General features: G+C 40.3%; 1 protein-coding gene across 1 annotated transcript in view; it reads left to right on the forward strand.

Annotated features, from left to right (window-relative positions):
• Positions 1 to 9,179: 9,179 nt before the first annotated feature.
• LOC138055805 (laminin subunit beta-1-like) overlaps positions 9,180 to 9,196 on the forward strand; it is a 28,279-nt gene continuing 28,262 nt past the window's right edge. The window contains exon 1 of the mRNA XM_068901678.1: positions 9,180 to 9,196. This exon is cut by the window's right edge and continues 10 nt beyond it. The gene's annotated coding sequence lies outside the window, so the exon portion shown is untranslated.

A 9,196-nucleotide genomic window follows, 5' to 3' on the forward strand; every position in this document is an offset into this window, starting at 1 on the left:
ACGTTTCGGAAGGCCAGAACATTTACGCATGCGCAGACGACATGTTTAACAAGAGGAAAGGAGGATCCAGTTACACAAAACCTGTGGACGTCTCGCCAAAGCGTCGCAGAAAAAAAAAAAACAAAGAACATAACTGGTTGTTCGAGGTTTACCAAGGGAAAGAATGTAATTTCCGCGAAGAACGAAAAAAGACAGTAAAGGTGTTCACATGGAGCTTGCAAGAGTAGGCAGAGGCTTTTTTCAGTACATGTAATTAATTGAATCGAGACTTTTTTCTTTATTTTCCAAAATTTGGCTCAAGTATGACCTAAAAGCGTGCTGATCCTTGGAAATAGGACACAGTCCTTAATTAACATTGCGCGCGCTCTCAGTTTTGAACAGTGACGTAACGCAATTAGTAATTGCGCTTTGAATACGAAGAAATGTTTTCAGGTATATCATGAAAGTTTGGAGGGTCCTCTTCATTGCCGGAGCCTTACTGCTCCTCTTAAGCGTTTTACTTGCGTCTGCTTATACCGAAAATGAGCTCGGAAGATCAACAGAAAGACGCCAGAATAATGTCATTGGGCACAGCAGTGATAGGTTAGAAAGGCAGGGTAAGTCATAGACCAGTGCCATCTTCGCGCCTAATAGATTTCAGTGTTAAGTCAATTTCGCAGCGTAGCCGGGCTTTTGACGGTCGATGCTGCAGCAAACTTAACCCCAGATACCACGCTTATCAAGGGAAGTGTAACTTCTCTCGCTTGCTGCCCATTATTTTTTAATGTAGCTTCTATTTTTTTGCAAATTCAAGTCAAAATATATTTTTTGTGGTTTGGACGTGCTTTTTACTTACATAGGAAGTTAATCACATTGTACCTTTACAGAGATGGTTTTGCTAGTGTTAATCCGTTGGTCTGTGATTAGCGTTATCCACCTTTTGAACAACCGAGGCCAGGTCTTCGGGATCAGTTGATTTTGTTTTTTACATTTGTCTTTGTACACGTTGCTTTAAGAACCAATTGCGAGAGCCCCCTGTAATGGCTACGTTAATTCTGACTAAAATGAATTTCTGACTGTATAATTACTGGTGATCAGTAGGTTTTCTGCAATACGCGCGGTTCATCGACTGATTTCGCCTACGAAATGCTATGCCAGATGTAAATGTTACCGGTAAATCCGTTCACAGGTTGAATCCGTTTTGACCTGGTTGAATACGCACTCAGATGAATTGTGCCTAGAGAAAAATTAGGGTCAGGTTGGGATTAGTTATTATACTTGGATATCATTAGGCCTTATTCACGATAGCTGCCATGTTGGTTTTCATATTGTCATGCAAATTAGCCATGTGTTATGCTGGGGGGCAAACATTGAAACATAACATTGTAAAAATTCCATTTTAGTATTTAGAATTAAGTACCTTTTATAAAATTTTAATATCTTTTGATTGCCTTTGACATTTTGACTTTCTACTTCGTTATCTGCTCATTTTTCACTTAAAAAACGTCGAAGTAACTTATTTAACCCTTTCACCCCCGTGGGGTTCCCCATGGACGAGTAAACTCGTCTGGCGTTAGACAGAGTAAAATCTATAAGGGGCACTCTTGGGAGTGAAAGGGTTAATGATTGTATTTTACTGCTTAGGTGATAAACATTCCATGAACGTGAAGCAAATCATCTGTGTGGCTAAGGTGTTCGTTATAACCTCTCGAACTTGTGTTGTTTGCCCCCTAAGAAGTGTGTAGCTAATTTGCATGATAATAGCAAATCCAACATGGCGGCCATCGTGAATAAGGTCTATAGACTTATTATACAAAAGTAAATCATGAAAAAAACTGTGTTGGGTTAAGCGTGTTCGTCGTTGTAGCGTAGTTATAAAGACACAGAAATACAGATCCGGAGGGTCCGAATTCGAGTACCTGTAAGTGCATATTGAAGTTATTTGATCCCTTGCTGTATTGAACTGTTGATAGGTGTATGAATACAGAAACCGATAAGATGATCTAGAAAATAAGAAGATGTGTTTAGATGCGTAAGACGGTGTTTTCAGTCTTTTTGGGAGGAGGGGTTGATAGCTGCTTTAATATTTATTCAACCTATAGGTAAAATGAGGATCACCAATTTGGGGGGGGGGGGGGGGGTTGATAGCTGCTTTAATATTTATTCAACCTAGGTAAAATGAGGATCACCAATTTGGGGGGGGGGGGGGGGGGGGTTGATAGCTGCTTTAATATTTATTCAACCTAGGTAAAATGAGGATCACCAATTTGGGGGGGGGGGGGGGGCCTGATAGCTGCTTTAATATTTATTCAACCTAGGTAAAATGAGGATCACCAATTTGGGGGGGGGGGGGGTTGATAGCTGCTTTAATATTTATTCAACCTAGGTAAAATGAGGATCACCAATTTGGGGGGGGGGGGGGGGTTGATAGCTGCTTTAATATTTATTCAACCTATAGGTAAAATGAGGATCACCAATTTGGGGGGGGGGGGGGCGTTGATAGCTGCTTTAATATTTATTCAACCTAGGTAAAATGAGGATCACCAATTTGGGGGGGGGGGGGGGTTGATAGCTGCTTTAATATTTATTCAACCTAGGTAAAATGAGGATCACCAATTTGGGGGGGGGGGGGCGTTGATAGCTGCTTTAATATTTATTCAACCTAGGTAAAATGAGGATCACCAATTTGGGGGGGGGGGGGGGGTTGATAGCTGCCTTAATATTTATTCAACCTAGGTAAAATGAGGATCACCAATTTGGGGGGGGGGGGGAGGGGGTTGATAGCTGCTTTAATACTTAACCTGGGTAACATGAGGATCACCAATTTGACCTAGTAGGTTATAACAACGGATTCCACTGAACCTGAGAACGGATTTGACCGACAACATAAACCTTTCGCCAGAGGGGTTATCAAGATAATACAAGGAAACAATCCAAACATAATGAGGAAAGGATGCGAAGATATATTTTGGACTTCTTTTCATCAGAAGTAATACCTCTCATTTCTTGCATTGATCACGACGTTTTTGCTAGACACAAGGGAAATTCAATTCAGAATCACCAAGAGTGAATTGGATAAGAGTGTTGATCTATCACTTTGCAGCCTTTCCCAAGCACAGTCACAAATGGATTTATTTTTAGATATACTTTGCTCGCGAAACAAACAAAGGGCCGCCAATTTTAACCAATCAGAAGAAGCCATGTCACGCCTGACTGCTTCTGCCAAGCTTCATGTGTTTTTTCAGGGACATGACAACTGATTTTCGCGGGAAATGGGTATTCTAGAAATTGCTGGTTTTCACTCACGTGCTCAACAGCCATGTTTTTCAACGAAAACAAAAGGAAGCGTTTGCATAATAATAGAGTTAAATTCCCGGAGGATTTGGTCGGGGCACCAACATGGCCGCCTTTTCTTTGTTTAGGGGCACCAACATGGCGGTCGTGACGTCATGTGAAAACCGAGAATAGACTCATTTGTGACTGTGCTGAGGAGCCCACCCCTGCCATAACAACACTCTTATCTAATTCACTCTTGGAATCAGTCATGAAGACTCTAAAGCAAATGTTTGCACCCTATCCGTCGTTTCGGCTTTGTTGTCTGATTTCTAAATATTGGGCTTATTTCATGAAAACAGGCGTGAAGATTATAAACATGACAAAACTTTTTCGTCGTTGATTCGTATAGCCGTGATTAGTTCAGGGAGTTCAATTAAATTAAAGAAGTAAAGGGTCTGTGTTGCACTTGTGTGAGTGGTTAACTTAGAAAACAAAACAAAAAACAAGAAAACGGCTTATAATTGCAATAGCCTTATTATCAGTTCAGTTTGCTTATTTTTTAACAGCGGGTAAACGAGTCTGTTTGGTTGGGAGGGGGGAGGGGAGGGAGGGACGCCGCAAGTTAGCAATACAATATCATGTACAGTTCATTCAGAATGGTATTGGAGAATGTTAGACCTAATGTTCTAGGTCTATCTACTTATCAATAAATTTATAACTGCAGCTGTCTTATCCAATGCAACAAAGGAAACTGCTCCACGGACAAAACGTGCTGCAAAAAAAGGGCCAATAATTCAACTCAAATGTGCACTTGCCCTGGATGTCGTAAGTAAGTTGCTCACTACTGCCCCGCCCTTGCTTAAGCCGGTCAACTTGACTTATTTTTTCAGCATAAATGTTGTTTTTTTATCGTTTTTTTTCATGAACATGCCAAACTGGGGTCTTTTAGGTAGAATATGTGTCTGAAAGGGCTATTAAAGATAGTTTTGTGAGGAAAGTACTTCTTATAATGTTCGTAACATGAAGAAATGTACCTCCTGCTGGTTTCTAAAGTTAATTAATACGTTGTATTTTGGATTACAAAAGGTCGGGTTGTATTTTTGTAGGGGGCAAAGTCAGCTCGTAAATTTGGCAAAATGTTTCCGGTCCCTCGAAGTTTTCTATTAAATACTCATTCAGAATCTCGATAGCTTTGTCAAAACACCCTCAAACATAGCATAGATCCTCCAGAAACCACTTGACACCTTTGTTTGGCAAATTACCGTTTGATGTCCCAATTGCATGTTGGATTAAACACAGAGGAGAACTTCAATCATTGTTCAATTACTCAAGGATTTTCTAGTATCTTAAATTAGCAAAAATCCCCGAACATTTACCAAAAATGTACCACAAAGTCCACAGCGAACAGAAAAGCACAGTCACTAGCGACTACGTTTCAAACACTTTGTGGTGGGTTCCAATCAGTTGCAGATGTCTTTACTAAGGGGGTATTTACATGAGACCGAGACGAACTCAGACCAACATGAGTTCGTATCGGCCTCCATACATTTCTTTTTATGCGTTTACATGAGACTGGCCTGACAATAAACTCAGGCCGGCTTGACTTCGTCTCGGTTGCAGGACCGAGACGAGAAATTCTCCTGCCGGTCTGAGTTCGTACCGGTTTCATGTAAATCACAACAAATCTCAGATCGGGTCGAGAAATTTCAAACCTGTATGCTTTTGGGTCAGTTTATATATTTATTAAACAAAATACATCATTTCATCCCGAAACCAGGCACCAAGCATTTCGTCCTGGTTCCATGTAAACGCCTACAAAAATTCTATACCGGTACAAGTTCATACCAGTCTGAGTTCGTCCAGGTCTCATGTAAATACGCTATAATATGGTCGAAGGTAGTTTCAATGAAGACGCACTTTCTCCAAACTCAGAGGGACGGGTGGGTCATGTCGATGAACGCCAAACGGGTAGCTTTCGTCTATTAAAGCGCCGACTTTCAAATGTTAGGTTTTAGGTTAAAATGATTGGCTCAAAATGTTTGGCTTTTAGCTAATATTGTCGAACATATCTACATGCCTTAGCTCCAAACAAAAAATTGGAACGTTTGGCGTTCGAAATTACATGTAGGCGTTTGGCGTTCTGCAGTGTCCGTTCGGTGTCAGAGCAAAACCCCTACCCTCTCCTACGGTGACCATTTAGGTCCACTATATTTTCCTCATCAAATTTTGTTTATACAACTTTTTTGGCACGACTATTGGTTTTCTTTTTGTCTTTTTTCTGCAGCACGACTTTCTTGGCACGACTATGCTCTGCACCACTTTTTTACACGACTTTCTTGGCACCACTTTTTTGGCATGACTTTTTGTTGGCACGACTTTTTTGGCACACGACTTTTCTTGGCACCACTTCTTTGGCACGAATTTTCAGATCTTCTAAAAAAGTACAAATGGGACATTTTAGGGGACTCTTATTAAAACAGTGGAGGTCCCCTTTAACGGCCCAGTGTTGCGCTATTTTTACATATTTTATAAAACTTCACGGAAGCCGCACGTGGCGATAATTCAAAGGACTACAAGTTCCATATGTCTCGGACAAAAATCTCATTAAGATGTGGATGGCTTTTCTCTTTGCAAGTCATGTGATGTGTGTTTTATTGGATTTCAGGGAGACTGATACTACACATTTACGAGTTTTATCAAATTTAGAGTTAAAAGCAGGAAACTTTCACGACAGACCACCTTCAACCCTATCAATACGTTTCTTCACCTTCTTTATGTTAAGGCAGTTTATAGTGTCGTATGAGTGTGAGAGTAAGCCTGTGTGTAAAGTTTGAAGCTTTCAGTATTTCGAGTTCAATTTTTGCAGACAAGTTGTAGGTTAAAGATATTCTCAAAATTGCGTTTTTATAATTAAGGCTTTTCTCTTTCTTTCCAAGGATTCCGTCATGGATGTTAATTGTTAAATGCATCATATTTGAGGAGATCTTACATTCCTCTTAGTTTCTTGAAAATTACAAAAGACTTCCTTGGTTGTAACTATTATATCGCCTCGTTTCTTTCCTACTAGTTTTTTTGTAACGTATATCTTGGTATACTTGTTGGGATGCTGAATTAGAGACCTGATAGATAACAATGCAAAGTTAACAAAGTTAAGAACTAAAAGTTAATAAGCTTTGTAGTGTGTCACCGTTTACTTGCATGGCAGAAAGCTGGCAAACTGTGAAGTTTGTTCTCGTTGTGAATCTTAAAAGACAGTTTTTAATTTCACACTTTCTTGTGGATACTTCTTCTACTTTCTTATTACATAACTTTTCCACATGTTCATTTAAAAGGCTTAACTTACGAACCTGTGATAGGCAAGGACGGGAGAACTAGCAACACCATACAGATCTCTTCCATTCCCATGACCAGCAAAAATATTGATTTTTTGAAAAAAAATGCCCTGTTTCGCATTAAAACATATTATACAATGAACGAACAGAATAAAATTTTAACGCAAACCAGTTGTCTATTTTCAACTGCATACGTGAAGTAGGACCAGGGACTACTAGGATCAAATTCAAGGATTTGGTCAGAACAATTCTTCAAACCGGGATCTCCTGATCTCAAGGCAGGCGCACTAACCACAAAGCTTTATTGTCTCAGTATGTCAGTCAATTTAACGATGACCAGTTAGGTACATACACCTTCATGACTACTGTGGACGTATGATAGCAGTGATGTCATATGAAAACGATTACAAAATCTCCCACAATTAGTGAAAAGCAACTGCAATTATTACTAAATAATAATTAACAATTATTGGATAAGGTTGAGCATGTTAGCGATAATTATCAAGGCCAAAGTTTGTGTTATCTGCTGAAGCTGAAGGCTGAGGCTGATAACACAAACTGAGGCCTTGATAATTATCGCTAACATGCGAAAACCGAATTCAATAATTGTTTTATTATGCATATTCCTGAGCTGAGCTCCGCCATGACAAAACTGATCGAACTGCTGGTTAGTGTGTTAGGTGACGTCACTTCTGCATGCATAAAACTATTGTCTGTAGGTATGACGTCAATTCTACATATATAAAATATATTGTCTGTAGGTATGACATACATGTAAGAGAAACAGAGCAAGCAAGAATTAGCTGTGTGCTTATAGCCAATCAAAATCGAGCTTGTGACACCAATATAATAATATATTTATAACAATTATAATAACAATAATGACCTTATTTAAGTGTCACCGGATTGTGCACTAAAGGACTAATTGGGGACACTAATGAAAGAAACTCAAATCAAATCCAATATTGTTTTTGAATTCTATTAGCCTAAAGTTGGCAAGTAATTATCGACTGTAAAATATTTCAAAGCGTTTGGCCAGATACGCTAGCTGCATTGTTGAAGTGGTTGCTAACAAAAAGGCAAGCAAACAACTTAAGTTTGAACCATCTCAGCAGACCAATTAGTATTTTAATAGTCATACAGAAAAGTAGCAATGCATCATCTGGCGTTGTGGGCATGGTTTATAGCTGGTTTTCGTGCATTATTATCGACGCCAAATCGAAAACTTCTTCTGAGCAACCGTGTTCTGGAATTCTGATGCTACACATGCCCCGTTCAGCTCGGGAACATGGTAAAGCAAATCAGGTCGTCCACAAAGAGAGTCTTCATTTCTTGACGGTCTCATTTTGCGCAAATTCCACTGGATGACAAACCTGTGAAGCTCTTCACATTCCACTTCAATAACATTGTCTTCTGAGTAAATGCCATAGTCTCTAAGATCTTTGAAAAAACCTATCCACCAAGCCATGCATCCTCATGCACCACTCCCCTATGCGCTGATTGGCTGACGATTTCTTATAATTTTTGATTAATCCCAAAGGATCATTATTCGTGGGGCCAACCTCTAACCACATTATACGCCTGATGGAACCGTAAAAAGCTCCATGAATACAGAAGCCAAATGGCTTTAGTTTGTCCTAGCCGTCTATTCGCCATATATGATTTGGCCCTGCAGTTTTGTACTGTCCTCTTCGTAATCGATGTCTTGATCTTGCTTCAACTCCCACGGGATGCAATATCTTCAACAGTTCTCTTACTCCTAGTCGCTTCATGCTACGGAAACCGGAGATAAGCTCCGGCCTGATGGGCCTTCCTAGGCTCGTAACAGAGACATTTCTTGGCACGACTTTTTGTTGGCACCACTTTTTTGTCAGGACAATGATTTTTTTTTAATTCTCTTCACCGCTGAGCAATCACAGTTTCATTTAGACTAGTGTTCGGTTACAAGGAGGCTATTGCGAGGCTATTAAACATGAATTAAGAGGCAGCGGAAGAACGATGGGCTATAGACAAATACTCAGAAACGGTTACACGTTCACGGTATATCAACATACAGGGAGACTGTATTTATACTCCTCCCTGGATGGGATGCTAGTCCATCGCAGGGTTACCTTCAGCATTACACCGGTACACATTTATACACCTGGATGGAGAGAGGCACCGTGTGTATCTTGCCCAAGGACACAACACAATGTCCCCGGCCAGGCCCCGAACCCGGACCGGACCACTCGATCCGGAGTCGAGCGCACTAACCATGAGGCCACCGCGCCTCCCACTTCCAAGAAAAGTTGTGCCAAAAAAAGTCGTGCCAAAAAAGTCGTGCCAAAAAAAGTCGTGCCAAGAAAAGTCTTGGCAAAACAGTCGCGCCAAGAAAGTTGTGTAAAAAAAAAGTGGTGCAGAGAAAAGACGTGCCAAGAAAGTCGTGCTGTAAAAAAAAAGACAAAAAGAAAAGCAATAGTCATGCCAAAAAAGTTTTATAAAAAAAATTTGATGAGGAAAATATATAGGGGCACAAAATGGGCTCCGTACTCTACCCACTTGGGGTGGATATTTGTTTCTCTCCCCAACCTTTCTCAGCCCTCAAAATCCAAGATGGCGGCCAGGGGGTT

Source organism: Montipora capricornis, chromosome 7, assembly GCF_036669925.1.
Source record: "Montipora capricornis isolate CH-2021 chromosome 7, ASM3666992v2, whole genome shotgun sequence".
NCBI classification, from domain to species: domain Eukaryota; kingdom Metazoa; phylum Cnidaria; class Anthozoa; order Scleractinia; family Acroporidae; genus Montipora; species Montipora capricornis.